Source organism: Equus przewalskii, chromosome 27 (genome assembly GCF_037783145.1).
Source record: "Equus przewalskii isolate Varuska chromosome 27, EquPr2, whole genome shotgun sequence".
Lineage (NCBI taxonomy): Eukaryota > Metazoa > Chordata > Mammalia > Perissodactyla > Equidae > Equus > Equus przewalskii.
Window position 1 is genome coordinate 36,451,945 of NC_091857.1, and position 27,128 is coordinate 36,479,072.

The following is a 27,128-nucleotide window of genomic DNA, read 5'->3' on the forward strand; positions in this document are numbered from 1 at the left end:
CATCTTTGACCAGCTGACCCCTGCGGCCCTGGCCTCTCATTCCTTACAGGTTTAAGAGCAACACTATTATTGTTGATAAAAACAGGCTCTTCACATCAATGAAACTGGTGTAATACATCGATCTTGCAAAGACAAGTATTTCCTCCTGAAAAGAGATCATGACATGCAAATAAAAGAGCAAATACCAGTTTGCATGGAGTCAAAATTACTCGAGGAGGAAAACCATGATTAAAATAAGAACTTATCTAAAATTATAAATTTGAAAGCCTTTACTTTGGTTCATGCCTGATATAATATTGCTCAAATTCTATTTATTATGAAGCCCACTATAAACCAAAAAACATTTTAACTCTATGTATGGACACATAGACACATACATATATGTATGTGCGTATAGTTTATATGTGTGTATACGTGTATACATTAATACACATACATACATAAGTATGTGTCTGTGAACAGGCTGCTGGGATGCTCTCACCCATGACATCAGGCAAAGCAGAGAAATACCACCCAGTACATTCGAAAAAACGTCGGGCTGACAGGAAAAAACAATTTAAGTAAAATTAAAGCTTTACAGATGTCTCTGGGAACATGCCAAAGGGAAATTATGCTCGTTCTACGAAGTCAAAAAAATTTAGAGTCCTCATTCGCCATCACAACCCTGCCAACACACACACACACACACTCGGCTGCCGACTCACCAAATTACGGTCCTTTCACATCCCAAGTTTTCCAAACCACTGTCTCCAACTCAGCCCCTGGGCTCTCCTCTCCCCTCCCCTGCCTCTCCCCCTTTCTATAGGGTTTCTTCTCCATCAGTGGCTCTCTACCCTTCCTGATATGAAACCCCTTAGTTTTCTGGGTTCTCTGACTTCTGTTTCTTTCTGCCCAGGCCTCCCCAGAAAGCCTCAGGTCAACAGCTTCCTGTCCAACACGGGTGTCTCCTTACCCAGGGGAGAGCAGAAGAGATGGGGGGCAGGGAAAAGAAGGCAATCACTTTTAATGCGCTATCTTTTCCTTTTACCTTGACAAACATTCGAAGTAAAAAATGCTGTCCCCTTTCAAAAAAATCAGATTTCTTGCAAGAGGTCCCAAGGTCTCCTAGACTTTCAGGGGTGGCCCTCCTTGCTCAGGGATCAAGCCGGTTCTTTAGACCCTCAGAGAAAGAGAAAAATGTGGAGAAGTCTGAGGAGTTCCTCTGGGGCAGTTCCCACCGCGATGGGTCCCCATCCCAGCTCTGGACAGAAATTTCTGCAGTTCAGCCCATTGTTTCAGGAGTCGGGGAGGTGTCTTCGTGTGCTCAGGCGGCCATAACGAATCCCGCAGACTGGATGGCTTAAACACAAACATTTACTTCTCAGGGTTCTGGAGGCTGGAAGTCCATGATCAACGTCTGGTTTCTCCTGGGGCCTCTCCGCTTGGCTTGTGGATGGCCACCTTCTCTCTACGGCTTCACATGGCCTCTTTGTGCACACACATCCCAGGTGTCTCTTCCTCTTCTAAGGACACCAGTTCTGTGGGATCAGCGCCCCCTCCCTATGACCTCATTTAACCTTAATTACCTCCTTAAAGACCCTGTCCCCAGTACGGTCACAGAGGGGGCCTAGGGCTTCAACTTATAAATTTTGGTGGGACGCATTTCAGTCGAGGACAGCAGGCATGTACGAACATGTGACTGAGAAGGAGGCAGGACAGAAGTCTGCAGCTGGGAGTCACAAAGTCAGTCATCTTCAGACGTTGCCAGGATCCAGCCAATGGGCAACAGAGGAGCCTGTGACATCTGGAGGGGAGGGGACCCCCACATGGGCAAATTAAAGAAATAAACACATCTGTGGGCTGAGGACTATCGGTTTCAACCCCTGCTGGAGAACTGCTGGCAACTTTCAAAATTAATTGAAAACGGCCTGGACGGCACTGGTCAACCTGCTGGTGTTCATTTGTGCCATGTTTGCTTTTTGTTGGGTGATGACTATTCTATTTGTTACAGGATTGGGCATGGAGGGAACCTGATTCTTAGCACATATTTAGTTCCCTCAAATGTATATGTAGGTACAAAAGGTAAAATACACATGTCACTTAATTTCCTTAAAAACTTACTTGTGGCCCTTATTGTGCATATATAAAACAGAAAGAACTCATTTCTACAGGCTGGACTAAAACATAGGTGATGGATGTCTGCACGTTGTAAACAAATCAGACAAAGTGTTAATATGCCAGGTAGATGTGACCAAATTCTTCGTTCCTCGGATCCTCAGACGGATGGCAGATCTGCTTCATGCCACATGCCATTCTGATCAACTAGTAGTGATTGCCTGGAGTCCTGTGATGAGGAGGATTCTGAGGTTTAGACTAAAGATTGGGAAGACAGAGCTCTCGTCAATGAGCCATATCTGTCAGGGATGGTGGAGGGAGGGCTTGGCAGCATCAGAACATGGAGGCACAGCAATCAGATCGACTTTCTAGGATATTCTTGTCTGGGATAAGATCCAGTGTGGCTTCAGCCAGACAAATCCCTCGCTTTGGAGATGCAACAAATGGAAAAGTGCTCTGCTGTGTTTTACGGGCCAAGGAACAGAGAGAATGAATCATTTCCTTGGGCAGAGAAGATTAAGATCATGCGAAATATAAGTAGCACACCCACTCTATGAAGTTAATGCGAAACCCAGAGAAACAAATATTTATTAGTTTTGTTGTTTGGGAGGTTGGTGGTTAGTATTTTGTGGTTTGATTTTAAAAAAAATTATCTTTGTAATAAGCTTATTGATTTTTTCCTCTTAAAATCAGCAATATTCTCTGGGAAAAGGCCAACCTTTCTTGGCGCTACCTCTCTTTTCTGGAGATTATTAATTTCTTTTTAATAGACCTCATACTGCAAAATCAAATTTTTATATCACAAAGGGATTTACATTTATCTTGAGCGGCACACTCTTCATCGTCTATCAAACTGAGTTTAAGTTTCTAATTGGAATAATTTTTCAAGTGTTGAGCAATAAAGAGGCAATAAGTGATATATTTAAATTATTTATTCAACTTATTTATAATTAATTCGGTTTTGGTCCTTGCTGCACAGTGAGGCTAACCCGATGCCTTTGATTTTCAAATCTTTTCTATCATTAGGCAACAATAGAAGTGGCTGCTTTTTCCACCGCGCTTGTGTTTCATTGGTCTCTGGGGACTCAGGCAACACCAATTTGAATCACAGTTAAAATTAACACATTAACTTTGTTTTCCAACACGCTGCTCCAAAAACAGAGTGTCATGAATACAGCGTGCCTATTCTTAGTCAAACTAAAAAAAATTACCCACCTAGTAAGATGAGCCATTGCATTAATAAGACCTCATCCTTTAGCTCTTAAGGACTGCATATGCCTTGGTCTACACTTTCCTTCCATACACTAAGGTTGATGTATCTTTAATACGTATTCTGTAATAATCCTCAACTAGTTGCTCCAGTTAGCTGGTTTGCAGGTTATCTGAAACCCTTTTTCTTTTTCTTTTTTTTTTTTTTAAGATTTTATTTTTTCCTTTTTCTCCCCAAAGCCCCCCGGTACATAGTTGTGTATTCTTCGTTGTGGGTTCTTCTAGTTGTGGCATGTGGGACGCTGCCTCAGCGTGGTCTGATGAGCAGTGCCATGTCCGCGCCCAGGATTCGAACCAACGAAACACTGGGCCGCCTGCAGCGGAGCGCGCGAACTTAACCACTCGGCCACCGGGCCAGCCCCCTGAAACCCTTTTTCTGACATCCCTATCTGCTTATCCCTTTTGTAGCACAAACTTATGCTCCAAATTGAATGCATCATCTCCTCCGTCACCTAAACAATTTTCCTAATCACAATTCCTCTTTCTGATTATGGCATCATGCTCATCTTCAGAAGTCCATGGTCACTGGTTGCTTTCTTCTCCCACATACACAAATATCCAACACTGTTCACTCCATCACTGGTCTAGCTCACATCCCTATAATTTCTCCCTCCACCAAGTTCTTGAGAACCAGACACTCCAACAGCTACACATACGACCCACATTTTTTTCCTATAGCCCAGGTCAAGCATCTGCCCTGCTCCCAAAGCTAAAATGATTCCCCTTGGCTCACTGAATCTGCTCAAGCTTCCCAGAGTCCCATTTATTTAGGCTGGATCCCACCTTTGCAACCCCATCCACCACCACCTTCCAGTTGGACTTCCACGTAACAGACACTCACAAGCCCTCATTCAACAGTAACTATCCCTTATATGTGTCTTTGCTTCTCACACAACATCTGCATACAGTGGATACTCAATAAATACTGATACTCAATAAATAGCTGTAGAATAAATGATCAAAGAACAGCCACAAGACAAACACAGAGAACAGACCAGAGAAATCAAGTGATCTAAAATGCAAGCCAAAAACTCAGAAAATGTGGCAGGCAGGAAGATTGAGCCACTGCCTAAAATTATTTGGAAATAACTGATTGTGTGATGACTCAGCCACCTAGAACTGGAGGTGAGCACCTCATTGACAAAATGGCCTTAGGTGATCTGATTGCTTGGTCCATACTGGGCGTCCATATGTTCCACATGTCATGGTAGGCAGAGAGAGGGATTTTCCTCAGGCTGGAAGATGCCCCAACTCGGTAGTGAGAATGAGGGTGAGGTATCAGAACAAAAACAATAACAATTATGATTACAGACATTTGTTGAGCTTCTCCTATGCGTCAGGTACCAGGTGCTATCCATTTCAACTCATTCAACCCCGAAAACAGCCCTGTGAAAATAACAAGAGTGCACAGCTGCCGAGTGGCTGTGGAAGACTGTGTGTTCTTGTCACAACTCTTCACTCCCTTTCCTACAGGGGGTGATACAACCCCACCTACGGTGGTGGGTGGGCGCCTACTTCCCTAGGCTTGCCATGTGATTGGCTCTGTGGCTTGTGAGCAGACATGACATATGCAGATCTGAGCAGAAGTTTTAGGAGCCACTGCACGGTTCCCAACAGACCTGAGGGAAATAGCATGCCCCAGAAAAGGCTGTCTCCTGAGTGGATCCTAAATGAGCAGAGCTGTGGCCAACACAGCCCTACCTGTCCATCATGTGAACAAAAAATAAATAATCTTTGTTTTTGTTGGCCATAGTTACTTAAGGGTTGGTTGTTTCTACCCAAACCTTAGCATTAGTAGAGGCAAGATTCACACCCAGAGCCTACACTTTTATCCATTCACTCTTCTGTCCCCTTAAGCACATGCCCTATTATTAGAAAAGGCCCTAAGTCCACTTCAGTTGGGCCCTGTCCCCTCCATTCTGCAAGCTGGAGCTGAGCATGCTACTCAAAGTGTGGTCCATGGACCCGCAACAGTATGAGCATCATTGGGTAGTTGGTTAGAAATGCAGAATCTCAGCCCCTCACTCCAGAATCTGCATTTTAACAAAATCTCCAGGTGACGCACGTTCACAGTGAAGTATGAGAAGTGCTGGTTTAACACATCTGTGTGAATGACACGCTTCATGAAAGGGCAAGATCAAAGGGCCATGAATTAGAAACGGAAAGGCACAAGCACCCCCTTATTTTCCACACCTTTTAGAGAACAGAGGAGGAGAAAGTGTTGTGACTACCATAATATTACTGTAAAACTTCCTAGTACTTGCTCTCGCCACCAAATAATGCCCTTTGATGGAGCAGCTCACACACTGCTGGCTACCCACTGACCCCTTGTGCACAACCCAATGGCTGGTTTATTGAACAAATAAACATTAGAGTCTATTAGTCCTCATTAGGAGCTGTTAGCATGTGAAAAAAATGACACATTGTGCTTATCTTTATTCTCCTGTTCCAAGATCCTATTATCGGTTTATCACCCTTTTGATGAGTGACATTGACCATTAACCATAACAGTAAACATCACAGCTTCCTAAGTACAAGTTATCATCATGATTAGAAGAAGAATATAGCCCTTACCTAGCGCTACATAGCCAAGAACTCAATGTCATGGTCTCTTCTCCACACAGTCCTAAAACCCAGTGGCAGTGAGCCAGAACATCCAAGCAGTAATGGAAATGCGTAACGACCTTTCAAGATGGCGGAGGACACAGGTGGAACAAGTACCCGTGCAACGGAAACGCATTCTCCCCAGTGAAAGCTAAGGTTTTTGACAGGCTGGTTTATGAATAAATTCATGACATGAGACATTTCCAAAATGTCTGTTAAGAACCGTTTCAAAACGAAGTCATCAAAATTACTGCAAAATGTATACTTTAAATTCAAACAGCCGGGGGAAAGAGTGTGCTTGTTATGTAGAATTCATTATCAGTATTTCGGAGTGCAGCCTCTATAAACACTTGTTGAAGATTGCTTTTATGCAATTGTTTGGAACATAAGCAGAGAAAGAGCTGACTGGGAAATTCCAGAAGCCCAGAGCTTACTCATCTTGGTTTTTTTCCCCTGCCTTGTTAGAAAGAAGTCATTTCTTTTTCTTCAAATTTTAATGCAATTGGAAGGGTCTGATTTTATCTAATTTATCAGTTAATGTTGTTAAGAATAGTGGCATCGCTTTCCTGTGGGAAATGGAAGCCAAATAGAGGGTTTTTCTTTCATTATCATGTGGGGGTAAAAAGGACCCTTCACTAGATGCAAATTACTTTTCATAGGCATTTCACTCACAAAATAACTATGTGCATATTCACAGACTCACATAGGATCCCTATACATTGTTAATTCAACCTGGAGCTGCTAAAAGGTGAGATTACTTGGTCAAACAATCAAATTAGCCAAAAGAAGATATTTAGGGTCAAAAATAGGCTACAGGGAAAAAAAAGCTATCCTTAACATAGAATGAACTGAATGGTTAAGGATTAGAAATAACACTGCTCACCACAAAGAAGGAAAGTTGCGTTTAAACTAAAAGGAGAGCTGGTTCAGATCTGGTACGCCATCAGAATGGAAGAAAATCAATCCATAAATAACAGAGAAGAGAAATCACCACAGACACACCCAAAAAGGAAAAGTCAAATAGTTTAGAGTACACAAAATTTAATAATATTCATATGTCAAAAAACTCACCAAAACATTAAAATGAAATAGTGACCTCCAAATTGTACATTATCTATTAAAAAATTAATAACCCTAACATACGACAGCAACAAAAAGCTTACAAACCTGTTTTTCAAATAACAGACCAAAAAAGAAATGGGCAAAGCACATGAACAGGCAGAAATAAAATTCCAGGGACAATCTAAATGCACAACAATAGGAGGACTGGCTAGGATATATATAATAAAATGCTGCCATTTACAATCATGGGATAGGAGAATATAGACTGATATGGGGAAGATGCTCATGAAGCAGTGAAAAATCAGATAAGCACCTAATTATGACTCTCTGACAAAAGATATCCCAAAATGTGAACAGTGTTTATCTCTACATTATAGACCTACAAGTGTTTTCTTGGGTTTTTTTTTCCTTTTGGCTTATGCTCTTCAAGTGTTTTACAAATTTTACACATTCAGTATATATTGTATTTAAATTAGAACAAAAAACAATAAAGATTATATAAAATTAAAAAGGATTTAAAACTGGAGCAATTTATATCAAAGGTTTTAGCATAAATAAGAGGGAAAATTCTTCCTAATCCTGTAAAACGAAAGCCTAAACCATTGAAATATCTTACTTCCAAGAGTAAACTGGTGTATTTTGGACAAATAGCACGACCCTACACTGACATTTTTAGATATCAGCAGCTATGTTTGTAGGCAAAAGACAATGTTGAGTCACATACGTAAAGAGTCCAAAAACTTGAACCAAAAGGAAAATTCCATTTCCTTAATTCAGAGCCTGTGTTTGCAACGCTGGACACCCTCTTGACAGAATACCTGCTGGATTCTGGAGTGAGCTGTAAATTACAGAGACTTCAGAGCCTTAATAAGAAAGGGTTTTAGACTAGATGGTGCCTCCTTACTAACTTTGAATCCACACCGCCAACAGGTCAAGATGGGCGCCAACACATCAGCTCAAGTTTATTGCTTGCATCACTTCCCCTTATCCAGAAAAACCAGTCACGTAAATTCATTAGGGTAACTGATTCATGAAAGACAAGAAAAAAAAAACAACCTCAAAATAAATTATCCTACAGTGTTAGTTTCTTGTTGCCACTGTAACAAATTAACACAAATTTGGTGGCTTAAAATAACACAGATTTATTCTCTGACAGATCTGGAGGCCAGACGTCCAGGATCAATTTCATGGGGCTAACGTCAAGGTGCCAGCACACCTGTGCGCCCCCTGGAGGCTCCAGAGGAGAATCCGTTTCCTTGCCTTTTCCAGCTTCCTGAGGCCACTCGCATCCCTTGGCTTGTGACCCCTTCCTCACATTGCTCCAGCCTTTTGTTCCATCATCACTCCTTCTACTGGCCCTCTGACGTCCTGCGTCCCTCCTAGAAGCAGCCTCATGGTAACATCAAGCCTATTGGATACTCCAGGATAATAATTTAAATACATTTGCAAACTCTCTTTTGTCCCATAAGAAAACATTCACAGGTCCTGGGGCTTAGGACGTGGACCTCCTGGGGGAGGTGGCAGTATTATTCCACCTACCACACCGACCGGTCTGATGGGCAGGGCCCAACCTACAGAATTCCTCTTCTTAGAGCAGCAATGTGTTATGTTTTTGCTAATGTTTTTAAACCGTGACAAACTATGATTCTCTTCAAAAGTGCTGAATTGAAAGTAAGTCAGATAAGCGGGTTTCCAAGAGGAAAAGGAATACTCATTTTTAAATTTCTCGGTCTTTCCCTGCCTACAGTGAGTGCTCTGCAGCTGAAAACTCATATGTTTTTAAAAATAATTATGGAACATCTGCCATATGGTAGATACAGATGTGATCACTGGCTTTTGCTTTACAAATGCAAACGATGCCTTTGACTTCCGTTTGGCCTGCCTTTGCCAAGAAGGCAGTAACGGATGAGCACACCACTCTGCCACGTGAGCACACCTACACTACCCCATCACCCCCCCAAGCCTGAGAGAACAACTAAGGACAACTACAGCAATCAATGGAGGTGATTGAAAATCTGTTAAAGAAAAATATACAACTGTAGCTTCTTGAATGTGGCAGGGCCTTGATACAGAGGCCACTCGTGCGTGAGATGTCTTCACCATTGCGACACCCGCTAAGAAATGATCTCAGGCCTCCAGCCCCTCTCTTCTCTTGGTCCTTGTGAGTTCATCACCTATAAGGTGACATATTTGTGCTTCTATCATCTCAAACCTCTCAGCTGTTTGGTGACTTAGTAATTACTGGACTATATAGACTCTTAAATACTGAACTCCAACTTGGACAGACTAGGAAGGAAGGTAGGGAAAGAGTGAAAGAGGAAGAGAAGAATGAGGGAAAGCCACCTTTATGCCCATATCTGGACCCTTGAGAGTTGTTGGAGAAAACTGCGCAACTGGGAAGATTTGTGTCACAACAAATGCATGGTCACTAACCTACATGAGCCCCTCCATGTCTCCAAGGAGAGGGCCCTCCCCTTGTCTCCGAAATGACCCTTTCCCCTATTTCAACCTCTCCAAGTCTCATATCCCGCACTCTCAGGGGCCAGTCTTTCCCTCCCGCTTTCTGGAGAAAAGAGGGACATAATCAGTTAAATATCCCTGTAACCGTCTCACCACTGCCACCAAACCTACAAACCCTCCAGGATCTGATCCATTCTCCCTTCATTTGGGTTAGAACAGAGACAATGATCTGTCCGGTGCAAGGCACTCCTCTGGTTGGGTCTATAAGGAGATGGAGACACAGGCATCCTGGAGATCTGAGTGTGGACATGGCCTTGCTGCCACTGAGTTTGGCTCTGAATCAGGAGAGTCCAAAGTCTGGAAACCTTCCCCTAAAGGGAGGCCCAGAGGTTGCTCTTCCACACAGTGATGAAGCTGGGGAGGAACACCCTTAGGGTGGCAAGGCTTTGTCTTCTTCTTCATTCCAAACTTTCTCTTGACTATCTGGTTCCTCTTAGGTCCTTGTCCTCTCAATTGCCATTGATTCTCCAGTGACAAGTCGCCATTTAAATATGCTCAGCTCCTCTCACTGAGTAGAGCTCTCCTTGTACTCCTACCACCCTCCAACTACTGACCTTTCTCCTCCCCACTGCCAGCAACCCTTCCCTGAGGAGATGCAAACATCTCAGCCTCCATTTCTTCATTTCCCAGTCACTCCACAACCCACTCTGACCCACCTCCTGCCCCGTCCCTCTTGAATTTCTACCATTTATGGCCATTCCTTCTCAGTCTTCTTTACGGAGTCCTTTCTCTCTGCTCAATCCCAAAATGTTGGCATTTTTAGGGACTCTAACTTATGCCCTCTTCTCTTTTCACTCTACACTCGCTGTTCAGGATGTCAGCCAGACTCATTGCCCAAAATACCATATTTCAGCCATCTCTCCAGCTACCCAAGCCTGTCTCTCGAGCTCCAGGCCTACAGCTCTAACTGCTGTTTGTAGTACATCCACTTGAATGCACTCATAGGCATTCCAAACTGCCCAGGACCACACTGAACTCAGGCTTTCTCCTTCCTCACTCCCAAAACTGCTTGACCTCCAAGCTTCCCTTATCAGTGAAAGGCACGTCCACCCAGCTGTCCAAACTAGACTGTCCAAAGTATACCTCCCTTTGGCTCACCTCTCCCCCCAAATACATTGCTCAACTAGTCTAAGCTCCCATCATCTCTCCTAGTGAGCTGCGAGGACCTCCTAAATGGCCTTCCAGAACCCACTCTTGCTCCTTTCAAATCCATCCTCCACTCTGCTACTTTGTATGGTACTATAAAAATCTGATTACATTACTCCCTTGTGTAAAGGCTTTAATAACTGCCCAAAATCCTTTGAATAAAACTTAATCCTTTTTTTTTTTTTTTTGCAGGGAAAGTTTCACTCTAAGCCAACATCTGTTCCCCATTTTCCTTTTTCGTTTTTCTCCTCAAAGCCCCAGTACATAGTTGTATATTCTAGTTGTAAGTCCTTCTAGTTCTTCTCTGTGAGCCACTGCCACAGCATGGTAAGTGACAGATGAGTGGTGTGGTTCTGTGACCAGAAAACGAACCCAACTAAAGGGGTGAGAGTGCCAAACTTTAACCCCTAGGCCATCAGGGCTGGCTCTAAAACTTAATCCTTAACATGAGCTAATCTTCCCGTTATAATCTGGCCACTGCCCACTTCTCCAGTCCTAGCTGTGTCACTCTCCCTCCTTCTGTGAAGATCCCTTCTGTTGGCTCATCCACATCCCCTCTCCGCCCTGTCCTCTGGCCCCTGAGGCTGACTGTATTGGCTTTATTAATGAGCTGCCCAAGCTCTCTGACTTCCAGTGGGCTCAGGGCAGTGGGAGTGCCCACAGGAGATCAGAGGCAGGTAGGAGAGTGGAGTCAGTTATTAATCCCCGTGGCTCACTCCCCAACGGGAGCTTTCTTTAGGTTGCTGCATCTGTCAACAACGATCACTCCTCCTGTCAAAATGAGCCTCTCCTTCCAGCTTGTGGGAACCACTCCACCACCCCCTGACCCCACTAGGCTTATGGATGGTGACTAATCAGCCATTACAGGACCTAGGACACTGCATCATTTGTGGTCTCCTGACACAGCCCACACCTTCATAAATGGTCCCTTTATTAAACGCTCCTGGAGTTTTCTAATCTGGGAGCGCCATCTGTGTCCTGTTGGGATTGTGCCTCGTGGGACCCTCGTCCTCTGCACTCCAGCCCTGCTGAGCTTTCCTCAGATCCTTCAGTGTGCCATATTTTTTTATTCCTGGAGGCCTTGTCACAACCAAGGCTGACCCTTCTGCCCTGCCTGACTCCCAAGCTATGTGCTCCCAATGTGCAGTCTACTTTGCCGCAGACACACTCTGAAATGCTACCATAATTGCCATATCTCTTTAAAGTCAGCTCCACAAGGGCAGGGACCACGTGGGTGGCACCTGATTCCCTCAGTGCCTGACACCCTGTGGATGCTCAGTAAATATGTGTCGGCCAACAAACTCATTTCTCTGAGTTTACCTGGTGGACACCTGATGAGATTTAGTTTCATTCCAGCCCTTGTATTATACATATAGAACTGCTACAGAAATAGCTTTGGATGACCTTGAGTAAAAGGTGATATCATTTACTGCCAAATCCTAGAGGTATTCAAAACTCATCCTTCATTTTGACAGTCATGAGGTCCAAAAAATTTATGAATGCTGCAATACATACAAATACATTCAAGGGCCAGATTCTCATTAGTTTCATCGTCACAAGAAATTAGTCTTGCGTAGCAGACCCAAGGTAATATTTAATGGAAAGCATTATAAATATCTGATTAGTGGTTTATTATTATTGAACTTTGTTGCCAGCTGACCGCCTAACCATACGGTGTCCAAAATCCTTCACCATGAGGAACACATCTGCATCCTATAAACCTGTGGTCTAAATCCAGATGCTCAGACCTCCCTCCTTCCAGGTCAGCCTCCTCAGCCTCTGGATGGCCACTTAGGAACCGGTTCCTGTCCTTGGCCTTTTGATTACCCTTAACTGCTATCAACCAAATTGTAGGTTCGTGGTCCTCCTGCCCTCACAGCCCTCTGCGGACAGTTCTCCTGCCTACTCCCCTTGAAAAGCTTCAATCCACTCCCTGGACCTGCTCACTCCTCATAAGTGACCACAACACTCCTAGCTTTTTGCCAACACACCGAGAAGGGGGGACGTTTGACTCATTCACACAAAGACCCAAAGGTAACAACAAAATGAAAGGGGGGCATCTTGAAAATGGATAAAGAAGTAATAACAGCAAAGCCAGAACCACAGAGTGGCCAGACTCTGGCAGGAGACAAGAGAAGAGAGAGAAGAGAAAACCAGATTGGGGAGGGGTGAGGGGAGAGGAAGGTAGTGCTAGGGAGGGAGCAAAAGCCTGAATTCCTCCCCACCTTCTTCCGTCATCCATCGGAGGCATTTTTACTTCTTACAACATACTATTGTGAGAGATGTGCATGTCACAAGCCACCAGGGCCCTCTAGCTACATGCTCCCCGGGTGACTTGTTTGGCTTTTGTTGTCTGCCGGGGACACTGTAATCTGCTGCCCAGACCCCACTTCAGGACTCAGGTTCTCATCCCCCATTGCCCAGGCATGTTGCCTGCTGAGAGCTCACAGCTGAGTCCCTTCAGGGAATCGACCTCAACCAAAAGATGTCTCCAGAGACATCATTTATCCAAAGATGGGTCAATGGGGGTGCAGGAGCCCAGCTCCGTTCAGGACATCTCTGAGCGGCATCTCAGCTCCAGAGTTTCTCCTGGGATCAGCTGAGGCTCCGGCTGCATGTCAGGGCAGCTTCCTCTGCCCAGCCCTCATTGCTTCATTTTCCCCCGGGTGTCGTTCCTGGGAGCATTCCCTTCCAAATTTCCTACAGGCAAACCTTCCCAGAGTCTGTCTCCCTGGAACTGACCTCAGCCATCGACCCTCCCTGCTAAAATATTGAAGCAGTGGTGGCCCTATCCTGACTGTCCTTCAATCAGCCAACATCTCTAGTCACCAGGCTACAGGGAGATAAATAGGCCCAAATATGCCCACTAAAGATGAACTTTGACCTTGAGATCCTAGGCAGGCCCAGCAGTTATACAAGCACTGTTATAATCTCAAAGTTGAAACAGACTTTGGGGGTCACGCATTCACCTGCTGCTCAGTGTGTGTTCGAATCATGCCCTGAGCACACGCCATCCACAGACGACTATCCCTCTCTGCCTTGGGTAGCAGTGTGACTCCCCTGGGCCACCAAGTCCAGCCTCGTTAACTGGTGTCTACCTCTAACTTCCACCGCAGAGACTGTCCTACATGCCCTCCATTGCTCCATCCCAGTGTCAACCTGGCCATTCCTGAACAATCTTTGATGCCCCCTCCTCATTGGATGAGACTCTTGTCCCACACCCAGATTGCATCCACCCAGCTCTGGCCTGCTGGGATTTGTATCAAAAGGTCCAGGGTGCCCCAGGGCAGCACAGCCACAACCACAGTGGGACAAGAGGAAGCAGTCACCATCATGTCCCAGGGTAGGACCAGCAGCCCATAAGACTGGACAAGGGGCAGTGTCTTGGAGTGGGTTCTCCAGAAGTAGATCCTAATTCAAGGATTCAAGTGCAAGATACCTACTAACCCTGCCACATGGGGCAGGTGCGATATAAAGTCTGCGATCAAAGTGGGCCTGAAGCTTCATCCTCCAATTCTACTCCTAGGTATAGACAAAGAGAATTAAAAACACACATCCACATGAAAACTTGTACATGAATTTTCATGGCAGTATTATTCATGGTAGCCAAAAAGCAGAAACAATTCAAACGTTCATCAACTGGAGAATGGATAAACAAAACGTGGTCCATCCGTATGATAGAATATTATTTGGCAATAAAAAGGAATGAAGCACTGACACATGCTACAGCATGAATGAACCTCAAAAACATGTTAAATGAAAGAAGCCAGTCAATAGACCACATATGATATGATTCCATTTATGTGAAATATACAGAAAAGACTACTCTATAAAGAACATGGAGCAGAGGCTACTGCCCGAGGCTGGGGCTGGGAGTAGGGATGGGGAGTGACTGCAAATAGCCATGGGGGATATTTTTGGGTGGTTCTAGAATTGGATTGTGGAGATCCTGGTATAACTCTGCAAACTTACTAAAAATCAAATTGAATGCTTAAAACAAGTGCATTGTATGCTATCTATGTAAGCTAGAACTTAATAAAGATGTTAAAAATATAAAAATAAAATTAAAAAGTAGATAAGTGGCTAATTGACTGAGCTTTGTGGTCACCCAACACAGACCCCACCCTGCCTCAGACCAGGGTTAGTTGATACGCACTTGTGTCCCCATGGAGACTTCACGCTTCTTGTCAACTGGCATTTTTGTCTTTGTTATACTCACAGCAGAGTCCCTTGCCTATAGAGATCATTCAATAATTATTTGTTGAATTGAATTTTAGTGGAGGGGGAAAAAGACATTTTTCAGGACCTCAAAGCAATGCTCTAAAACAAGGTTTCACAAAACCTTTCCCTCAACATGGGAAATCCTTACAAGGGAATCATGAGCATAGCGTCTAGAAAAAGGGTGATGACTTGGGTGTGAGAAGAAGACATGACATTGAGCTAAAGACCCAGCAAGTCAGTCTTTGGGCCAAAAAGTGTATCAGCAGTGAATGTGGCGTCGCCTCCTGATTTGGGGCCAGATGACAGTGGTGCTCCAGAAGGGCAGCCATCCCTCCGCCACTCCACAATGCCAGAGGCTGCTGGCTCCTCTGCCAAGACTGTCAGATTATGGCCCACATGGCTGAACTTGCGGACAAACAAGACAGCTTGGCTGCTTTTCACTTCAGTCTAAATGTTACCATGCATCTCTGGGCGGAACAACATCGGTGAACTGAATGTCGCCTCCATCCTGATGAAATCTGTCACCGGGCCAATCAGAAGATCCTGAGTAGCTGACATTCTGCACCCCCAGGATTACATGCAGAAGAGATGGCACAGTAGTAGGTAGGGGGAAAAGTTCTCTTCGAGGAATGTAAGTTATTTTTTCTCTGAAAGTTCACTGAAAAGGAGCACAGAACTTGCACCAAAAGAGAAGGATTCATTGGAATCTCTTCTTGGTCCAGTAAGCCAGCCCGCTCCTGATGGAAAGTTTGCTAAACCAGGAAAGTAGGTGGGTGGGTAGAGTGTTTAGGCTTTGGGGTCCAAGAGATCTGGGCTTGGATCCTGGCCCCATCAGTTAGTAGCTCCCAGCTCGAACCTCCCTGGACCTCTGATATCTCACTTGTACAACTGGAATAATAATAAAGTCTTCAACTTGGGGTTATTGTAGTTTAGAAATGAGGCTGTACCATGACCGGCGGCGTAGGGAGGAAGCACTCAGCTACGTGCCATGGCGTCCCCAGGGAAGAACATATCAATAAGTTAAATGGACACAGCCCCTGGCACAGCTGGTCATCAGATAAAACCGGAAGGTTGATGTGTCCTTGGTTGGGGTTTCAAAAGTCCTTTCCAGTGGGTATCTGTCAAAGACGAGAGTCTGTTTTCATCCTTTTCAGGCCATAACATGCAGACTCAAGGAGGAGGAAGAAGAGCCCCTGTGCGATACTGAAACACAGACTGACTTTTTGAGGGTATTATGCATTAGCCAGAACCCCAAAATTAGTATCTGTGGTTCTGCATTTTAGAGAGCCTTCATTTCAAGTGAGCATTTCTTTTTTAACACCTATAAAAATTTTTTATACCTACCAAATGCTTAATAATGATTATTGAATTTTAATTGATGATCATTCCCACAACTTCACCAACATGAATTATGAAGAGAAAGCATATTATAAAGAGATTTAAATTTAACCTAAAGATGGGCCTAAGTGGGGACCGATTCTTTCCTCCAGGAAGGCAGGCCTGGAATTGCAGAGCTGGTGGTCCATGCTGGAGAAGCAGATGAAGGAGGTTTGCAGAGAGAGAATGAAGCCAACACACAGAGAGAAACAGGGGGAAACAGCGTGTGAGCCCAGAGACTAAGACAGCAGCTGGCTCAGCTTTGGGTCACCTTTCAGGACTGGCTTTACTTTCTCATCATGAGAAATCTGTATCTCCCACATAACCTCCCTTTGCACTGAGCCCGGCTGAGTAGATTTCTGGAGGACTCAGAGGGGAACTCATATCGGACAGGCACCTGGGACCACTTAAGTCCAACTTGGTTTTGTTCTGGCCTTTCTCACTTCTTACTCCTTTCATACGCTGATTCCCAATCACTATGGTCCCCATTTGAGGCATCTGGGCTGCAGTGAAAAGAGAATATTCCTTCTCTATCTCCCAACCTCCTGGAATTGATGGGTAGAAGAGATGCCTTAGAAGGAGAAGAATGATAGATAGAGAAAAGGCTTTGAGGCTTACATGGGAAAACGTTGTTGAATAAACTGAAAGTGAAGTTTTCTTTAGATGGGGAAAAATAACCAAGGAGGGGAGTACCAGAGTAATATAACAGGTAGGTAACAGCCAGAAATCCCTAGCATTTGACCCCACAAACTGCCTCGCCGCAAATAGCCACTCAACGATAAACACACCTTTTCATTTTCCCTGCAGGTGCCCAGGTCAAAGACCATCATACCAGAGTATGTGAAAGACGGGGATGGCCAACCCAGTCTTCCCAGGTAACCTCCTGGTGCCCACATCTTCAGTTCAGGAGCCTATGTACTACACTCTCGCACTGTCCCCCAGCACCCAGGCCACCATCCCTGCCACCACAGCTCTCAACCAGCAATCACATCCAGGGCTCCCATGACACCTGAATTCCCTCCCACTTTCCTATGCTCTCTTCATGAATACATGTAAATGACTTTTACCCACACCCTTATGGCACCGCTATTTGTGGGGGACAGAGGGAGAAGATGGAAGCTTTAGAAGTGACTTTGAGAGTTAGGGGAATATGTCTAGACAATTGAATATACAGGTCTGAAACTCAGAGTAGAGCTGGAAATAGTAAGTTATGGGCATGCATTATATCATTCAGAAAAAGAGTACAGAATAAAGACAGAGGAGGACCTGGGTTTGAGCACTAAAGAATTCTAATATGGAAAGGTCACGCATGAGCTGACAAAGAAGACTGAGACGGAGACTAGAAAAATAGGAGAAAGCATGAGAGTGAGGGAAGCTTGAAGCCAAAGGAAGAGATTGTTTCACTAAGAAAGGAGTGGTCACCGGTGTTGAAAAGTACTGTGAGGATGGAAAATTGTCCACTGAAGTTGGCAATATGGAAGTATTTGGTGGTCTTGCAGTAAACTATTTTAGTGAAGGGATAGGGCTGACTGGAGTTGGCATATTGGGCGTTCACTGAGTACAAGGTAAGGACATGGAGTCGGTGAATGTAGACATGTGTTTAGAGAAATTTGGATTTGAAGTGTGAGGAGAGAGATCAGAAAACAGTAGAAAATGAAGGCAACAACAAAGTGCAAATTTGCATGAAAGTCCAGCCTAATATATACTAAACATGAGAATAGAGATGATGATGGAAACAGCAGAAATGAAGCACCATTTCATTCCACAAAAGCCTGGGGGCCAGTTGATTGAATTTGAACCCACATCTCTGACATAAAGATTGGGCAACAGTAAAGAAGCCGATGAGACCAAACACACATTCATTAGTCTAAAGAACTATGGCACATGAACACATGAGTACGAGGCAGGTCTGATGCACTGAGACTTTTGGTCACTTGCAATCTTCCAGAGGTCACATAGACAGCTGAAATTCACTGCTACAGCCAAGCAACCACATAATATCCAAGAGGAAGAGGAAAGCAAAGCCGCTAATAAGCATGTGTGACCAGAATACAACTGGAACATATTTGTGCCCCAAACTAGGGGCTGGGTGTGCCAACTGTACAATCCCCCTGCACATGGAGAACCACAGAACCAGGAAGTCTCTCCAGCTGTATATACATCCAGTTGCCCCTTTCAGAACCCTTTTAGAACACTTTTTCAGTGTTTAACCTCAAGCCCCAAGCTTTACTAGTGTTGTCATTGAAATCTTAAGAACACTCAGTGTGGAAGCCCCATCTCTTAGCCTAGTGGAGAAAGGATCAAAGTTAGAAGTGCCAAAATCTCTCCTGAAAGGACATGCTAAGACAAAGAAATGCTGCTTTTTCTCAATTATACCTAATAGCTATTTTAAAAGCTCACATAAAGATGTGCATTGATGAGGAAAGGAACTGTTTATCTCTATTGGGTCGGTCCTAAAGGCTTAGGAACAACATTGGCAAATGAATAGTTCATTGACATTGGGAGATTTTAGTTAATCTTGGAGTAGAGAGGGGAAAGGATATAATGGAAGGATAAAATGAGATGTTGATCCATACATGTGCTTGACTTGGAACCACATCCTTGCAGTGGTACAGGCAGAAGTAAAAACACTAGGACCACCCACAAGAGGCAACAAGGCAATCCAGTTGACAGGAGGTAGACCAGATAACTGAAATGTTCAGGAGCTTCACATGCTGACCTTCAATTACTTAACTGTAAAGGAAAATACTGTCAAGGGCTGCTTATCTCATAGTCGTGCATCTCTCAATGGCGGGGATACGTTCTCAGAAATGTGTCAATAGATGATGTCATTGTGGTGTGAACATCCTAGCGTGTACTTAAACAAACCTAGATGGTGTAGCCTACTCCACGCCTAGGTTCCATGGTACTAAGCTGTGAGACCACCATCATATATGCAGCCCATTGTTGACTGAAACATCATTATGCAGCGCATGACTGCGCTCATTAACAAAAAACAGCAATTCGTGAGACAAGTGCAACGTTCAAAAAAGTGACGGCAATTTACAAGTTCAAAAGAAACACAAATAAAGACAAGCACTTGAGCAGAGCCACCTATCAGATCTTCTCAACGTGACTTGACCTGCTTCCAAAGAAAACGCCCCAACGCTACAGCACCGTGATGGAGGCAGGAGGTTAGAGCTGACGGTTTAGGGGCTGAATGGAGAAAACAGACCTACTGCGACCAATCTCAACCTTCACGTTTTGCCATTTTGTTTATTTCTAATTGTCAAAAAACTGAAAAAAAAAATGCAGTCTTAGAGCAACCCCAACCTTAACCGTGTTTGTACACCAGGAGGGGCCTCACACTTGGTAATTTCCTCAGGACAGATAGGAACATACAGACTACCACGAGATAAGGCTATTTTCCCCTCAACAAAGCTCGTTTGTTTCAACCTGGGCTGACACAGATAATGCCTCAAAGGCAGGCTGCTCCCTCACGGAGACACAAGACCCTATTCAGTGAACAAGAGCAAATGTAGGTCCCTTTGTCTCTCAGGATAAAGCTGGCACCAACCTCTGCTGGAAAAATTAAAAGACAAATTTTTCCAGCGCTAATCAAATCTCTTCCACTTAATGACCGCCAGTGTCTTCCAGGGCAGCTGCGATTGTGTCTGTCTTACGAATGGAATCCTGAGAAATGAAATCCAGGAAATGACAGCAGTCGTGACAGACACTGGGATATGTTTCCATTTTTCCAGATATTTTTACATGCTTTACGACCATTTGAGTTAATGTTTACGATAACTTGTGAAGTATGCACAGCAGACAGTAGGAACCAGAATTTAGAGATTTGGGTTAAAAATACTGGTCCTGGGGCTGGCCCCGTGGCCCAGTGGTTAAGTTGGCGCACTGTGCTTTGGTGGCCCAGGGTTTCACCGGTTCAGGTCCTGGGCACGGACATGGCACCACTCATCAGGCCATGCTGAGGTGGTGTCACATAGCACAACCAGAAGGACCTGCAACTAGTATATACAACTATGTGCTGAGAGGCTTTGGGGAGAAGAAGAAGAAAGAAAACAAAAAAAAAGGAAGATTGGCAAGTGATATTAGCTCAGGTGCCAATCTTTGAGGGAAAAATAATGGTCCTGAGGGAGAGGATCTGGTTCAAACTGAACACCCACCTCTACTGACCTTGGGCAATTTTCTCAACCTTGCTGCGGCCCAGTTTGCTGATCCATAAAGGGCAGAGAGCTGTAAAATAATGGATTTCTAGGAAAATAATTAAATGTGACAATCAAAGATCTTAGTACAGTGCCTGGCAGACAAAGGGTGCTCAAGAGACTCTAGCCATCACTATCATATCTGTCACCACTGTTGTTCTGACCACAGATGAGGCAACCTGACTGGGATCCCACAAGATCCCAAAGCTAGAGATGCAACCAGAAACAGAAGCCACAGCCCCTGACTCCCTGTCTATCACTTCTTCCAACTCACCATGGAAACGAGTTAAAAAACAACAAAAGAAGGAGTTTTACTAAGGGATGGGCTCTTGTGTTAAACATGGTGTTTAAACAAATGGAGACCAGAGTCCTATAGGAGTAAGGATAGTGTGGTTTGGGCAAAAGCTAAAAAAAATAGTAGTGGTTTGTCCTTTGCTCTGTGCCTAACTGTGAGATGATGTATTTAAGATTTTGAGATGCTGGAAGGCTTTCCTGCCTCCTCACAACAAAAAGGGTGGAGAACCGATCGTCTACATTGAGGTGCAATGACAGGAGAGAATCTGGTCATCGCCTGATTGGAAACTGCCAGCATCCTCCTGGGAAGCAAAATCCTAGCCCCACAGACCACATTATGTGAGTTCTACAGCAACACAACACGGTGGCTTCAGCAAAAACCTATTTTCTGGAGGATATGCACTTTGAGTCCTGAGAATATACACTCACATTTATTTTTCAGACACCCAAATAATATTTCTGAGGGTTTGAACCCACTAAAATTTTCCCAGGATATAACTAAAATGCACCCAGGAGAAGAAAATTAAAAACAAAAATCTACACATACTTTCCAGCTCTGCTCCATTTTGAACTTCTCTGTTCTATCTGACGCTTAGCATTGTAGGAGAATTTCCCTGCATTTAAAATCACCACCTTTACCTCTGCAATAGGTAAGGATTGAAATCTTGTACGGCCAAATAATGGGTTATCCTTATTTAAAGATATGCAGTAAATTAGATTTTTTTTTCCTGGTGCCAACATTTAGGAATACATACTTCCCATTTCTAAGCAATTTCAGGTTTAATTAGGATTCTCTAAGCCCCATTTGTCTCAACAATTTGACAGCTCCGGCTTCCCCTTCCACACCCACACTTCTCCTTTTTTTTACAATCTTCCCATTTGTAGTATTTTATTCCGTCTAAATGCCAGGAGGGAAAAAGGAAGCAAGCGTAGGTACAAATCAGATCACTCGTTTCTTCTCTGAGCACACCACTTTCAAGGCACCTTTGAAGAAAGGTTATTTTCCCTTGACTGACAATTATCTCTCAGCTAATTATTAAAGTGTCTGATTAAAATGTGCATGTTTGAGGGGCTTCCAAGGGAGGTGGCGATGAAACCCCCTGGAAGAAGAATATGACATCACAGAAATAACGTGCAGGAGAGCGCCCTGTTTGTCCATTTAAATTAGTTCCATCATCCATAACAAGTGTTTAAAAAGCAGAAAAGCAAGCGTGATGCATAATGCATTGTGTCATGATGCATAATAATTAGGCCTGCTCCCTGCCACCCCATCTCCCAAGACTTAAAAATCTCTCCAAGTAAGCATTTTGTTCTAAAGGCTTTGACAAAAACACCATTTAGGGACTTTCAAATTTACAGCTAGGCAATTTGTCATCATTTATAGGAGAGGGAAGAAGGTAGAAGAAGCAGAATGCTGCACACTTCATCACCTCACCTCACAGACCTCCTGGTGATGAAAGCTCCTCAGGCCTTGAGTTGGAAAAATGGCAGCATCCAGCCCCTGCAGGACCGCGTGCATGCAGCCCCTCCCCATGCAATGCACTGCTTTTCTTTAAAAAAAAAAAAAAAAAAAGACAAAGCCACCTAAGATATTTATTCCAGGCTCAAGCATGAGCAAAACCATTTGCTCTTGAAATAGCCGAAGTGAACCGAAGGTTTGGAAACAAATTCCCAACTTCATATGGGCTTCTCCAATCTTCCACCAAGACTGGGGTTGAGGCTGGAATGGCATTAAAAACATTCTTTATGCTAAAACACCGTTTTTAGAAGGTATGAGGAAATCTGAGATAACACTAAATTTATATAACAACTAAAAAACATGAGGAAAAAGGAATAGAGGTTCCTAAAAGAAAATAGATGGTCTTTGGAATGAGATATTGTTACTTTCAAATGACCAATTATTTTATTAAGAAGAGCGTTTTCTAGATTTAAAAGAAAATTTAGATCTGAAGCACAAATGTGATCCTCCGTTGAAGCAGGGAAACAAATCAGAATTTGAAATCTGAAAGACATGCACAGTATACGTTTCCTTCCACCGTTCATTCAACACTGAGCATCTAATGTGTGGTGGATTCTTTACCATGGCCCAGGGCTACTTGTCCAAGAAAAATTAAATGAGGAATAACAGAACAGCAAGATGCCTAAAAGCTGGTTATTTTAGGACTAGTAGGAAAGGGTTAACGTAAATAATTTAATGAGTGAACGATTAATGGAGTCCAAAAGGCAGACTCAAGTAACCAGAAAAATTCTCTTTCAGCTAATTTAACATTTTACCATAATTGAACACAGAGCGCCTTCAGCCACAGCGCTGTGCTGGGCTGCAACCAGGGATGGGCACCTTCCGGCCTTGTGTTAATCTCTCCCAGACAACAGGGGCAGTCCTTGTCGTTAGGAACATCTTCCAGGACTTTCACAAAAGACACTCAGTCCTGGGAGAAAAATGCAAGGACCAAACACAGAATGACTGTGTATGTGTTTCCAACTGCAGTCATATTTAGCATTCATTAAGCCACAAATTTCAGAACATAGAGCTAACACCACGTCATTTATAATCCTCACAAACTCCTAGTACAAAGAATCCATCTCAGTGGACAAGGAGATCGTTGTGGGCCAGGCTGTTAGGATAGATCACGCAACACAGCGTGCACACATTGATCTGCTTTGACCAATGCATTTCTTTCCAGTTTCTTGCAATATCCTTCCCAGACATAGATGTGGCATGATGGAAACCGTGTAGAGCTGGGAGGCAGGTCAGCTTGATTTGAAGCCTCGCTCTCTCCATATACTATTGCGTGTTATAAAACAAGTCAATTTACATCTTTGATCCTCCCTTCCCTCTAATCTCTCAAATGAAAGAGTTTGACAAGTGGTTGCCAAAGTCCCTTCCATCTCTCATTGTCCCCGGTTCTAGGATTGTGAGATCCTAAGCCTCGAAAAGTAGGGCCCCGTTGTCAGGAAAGTGATGAGGTGGGAAGGTGGAAACTGCGGCGGAAGATAATGTGTGTTGGGACATATAAATGAAGGCTTCCTGCATGTGATCAGAAACAGAAAAGGCACCTGGGTAAAAGATTAAAGCCACAAGGGCACATTGAGACAAAATAAAACATTATCTTACAGTGGAACTCCACAGTCAGGAGAAAAGATAAAGAAAGGAAGAAGAAGAGGGGGCCTTCGGACGAGCAGCTCCACGTGGCTGGCGCTCGACTCCATCTAGGGTTTATGCCAACTTAAACATCAGCGAGCTCACGGGCTCGAGTGTGAGAATTATCATTAATTTCCCTACGAAGCAATAACTTGTCTAGAGCATAAGAATAGATGGCTTTTTATTATGCGTTTAACTTCGTAAATTGCGTTAAAATCTCCTATCAATAATCTAGGAAGGCAAGCATCTTGACCCCAACACGGCAAACATCTTTACCCCATTTCTCCGCCGTTTTGATTGTGTCGAGTTGTCATTTTGGCTTTTCACATCCTACGATCAGGACGTGCTCAATTTTATCCCTTCACCTTCCTGGCAAGGTTCACAGCTCAGTCCAGGCCTCCTCTTCTATGCCATTGGTCATGACAGCAATGTCCTAGCTAAGGTGTCGCCTTCAAGTCTTTCCACGTTCCAATCAGTCCCTTATGCCACTTCCAGAATATTTTTTTCAAAAACACCATTCAATGAGTCACGACAGTAGAAATTTTAAAAATAGAATCACTCTCTGTAAGAAAGAAAATATGAAGTAACAAATATAAGGCCATCTTTAGGAAATGGGTCTACTTTGCAGGAAAACTGCAGCAAGTCTCTTGGACATTCAGATATGTTGACAGGAAAGTTAAAGACATCGTGCATTTAGAACTCAGAGAACTACAATACACATCCTATTTGCTGACAGGGTTAAAGTGAAGATATCAGGTGAGACAATTTGACTGGGTTATAACTTTGATTAAGAATTAAAGATCAGTTTTTTCCCCTAACACTCCTCATGTAGGATGATAAGGACCCTCTTCCGGTCGAATTGTCTGAGCACCATCTTCGCCTTTATCCATTCTATCTGCAATGGAGACCTCTGCATGTGTACAGAATCAAAGTGTGTGAAACATATTTTCGATAATTACAGAAATCCTAAAACATGGCTGGTGTTAGAATACTGAGCGGTCACACAAATTTTACCTTTTGTAAATCTCTCCATTTGTAACTGACAGAGAACTCACTAGGTTTTTCTTATTTTATTTCCTCCCTTCATCTTTTCCTGACTTAAATTAAAACCCTTTACTTCACATGTTGTAAAACTTAGTGCCGATTCTGAGGTTCGAAACAGCTGCAGCCGTTGCTCCCTCCATACCACGGCTGTGTGCCACGAGCTTGAATCCCACAGAAGGGCTTCTAGCCATTTCTAAATGCCTCATATAATGTGAAACCGAATTTGCCCCACCTGGCCTTGCTCTGAGAGTCTTTGAAAGCTTCTTGCTGTGGCTTGAATTTTGCTCCTCAGCCTCCTAAAGACCCGTGGATCAGTCTCTAAACTTACAGCTCTCACCCCTGCTTCCGAGCCTGCAGGCTGCGTGCAGACACACACACACACACACACACGCACGCACGCATGCATGCACACATGCAGGCACGACTCCCCCAAAACAGATGCTATTGCAGCCAACACTCAGCCTATTCCTCACATTGCAGTCTCTCACTGATCCATGTCCTGTAGCATTCTGCTGAAGCTGTTCCTCCTCCAGGAAGCCTTCCCTGACTTCAGCTAACAAAGCTTGCTGTCTCTATTTTAAAATACAATGACTTTTCTGAACCATCAGCAACCCATTTTGTAGTCTAACTGGATTTGATTACGCAGCTGATCTCCTTATTTTATTAGTTTATAGTACCTCGGGTTTAAAAAGATCTTATTCCTTTGTACTTGTAAATGTCATGATTTTCTGATGAAATGGCCAACTCTTTAAAGAAGGAAATTATCTTTATGCTTCTTCCATATTCCCAATGGGCATAAAATAAGCACGGTAAATATTTTCATGGTAATTAAGAAACACTCTCCTTCTAAGAAAGCCCATTGGTGAGTTTCTGTTGGTTTCATGATTATCCACTAGTAATATTAGTAACATTCTGTTACTAATGAAAAGCCACTGTAGATAATGCCAGTTGGTCACAATCTGTATCATGTCTCCACATGATATATTTGTGTGTGTGTGTGTGTGTGTGTGTGTGTGTACGTATATATCCCTTACTCCTTATCTCAATATTCAGTTTTGAAAATACAACTCTTTATCAGTAAATACACATTTTTATTAAACTTATTATAAGAAATAGTGCTTAATCTAAGGACACATAGACTCTGTGTGTGTGTGTGTGTGTGTGTGTGTGAACAATTGTAGAAGGTGAAGAGAGGGCACTACAGAAGAGATAAATCATAAAAGAAATCCTACAGGTTGCCCAACAAAAAATGAGGCCACAATGTGGAATATGAACTCAGCTGTAAATTATTTTGAGATCGAAGATACGCTACCTTGAATTCTGCTAAATCTAAATTCAACTTGTTTAAGAACAGACTTTGGAAACTCACAACACAGAATAAATTTTTTAACATATAATTTTTAACCCTGCCGTAGATTTCTATGGAGCATAGTATATAAATAAGAGGAAGTGGCTGTTTGGGGTGATGCCGTTTTAAACTGGCGCATCTTACGGTTAATTTAGTTACGTTATGTGACAAAAATTATAAATCTTCATCCCTGTGGTTAACTCTTCCTATTCTGGTGACTGTAGAACCCAAACAGGTTCATGCTAAAAGGAAGCAAAACTTATTTCAATTATTTATAAAATGATAGATGGTGATTGCTACAGTGGAACCTTAACCCAAACTCCCTGTCAATTTTATATTTTGTATGCTTTACTTTCATGAGAGTTACAAAAACTAGAAGAAAGTAAAGTTGTTAGTTATCTGTTGATTTAAGCCAATTAGTTAATCTTTCCAGGTGTGCCCTCTGATCTGCACCTTGGGGTCCAGTTTTCAGCATCTCTTGGGTCATGCTGTGATAACTAAACTACAGATTGCCTTTCATCAAATGCTGTAAAATTGCCTGTCCATGATTCCATCCTGGCACACAGTTTGCAGGCAGGCAGATTCCGTAGAGTCTCGGGGGGAAAAAAAAAGATTGAAGTAAAGTAATATGGGCAGTAATCAGTGTATAAGGCTACAAACCTATTCATGCCTTTAGCTTTCCAGTAAATTCACATAGTGAGATGCTCCCATAGGGAGAATCTGGACCTGACTTAACTAGTGGTCAAGCTGGGATTATCCCCTTTGATTTCCCTCTTTACCCCATCCTCCCACCTGTGTCGGAACC

At 43.5% G+C, this 27,128-nt stretch overlaps 1 protein-coding gene across 5 annotated transcripts in view; it reads right to left on the minus strand.

Annotated features, from left to right (window-relative positions):
* Positions 1 to 27,128, minus strand: part of DSCAM (DS cell adhesion molecule) — a 695,956-nt gene that overhangs the window by 648,312 nt on the left and 20,516 nt on the right. Inside the window, exon 1 of one of the 5 annotated variants that reach the window (XM_070598081.1) lies at positions 5,938 to 6,072. The exons of the other annotated variants lie outside the window; for them this stretch is intronic. The gene's annotated coding sequence lies outside the window, so the exon portion shown is untranslated. Of the gene's footprint in view, positions 1 to 5,937; positions 6,073 to 27,128 lie in introns of those variants that run through there. 5 annotated transcript variants of the gene reach the window in all.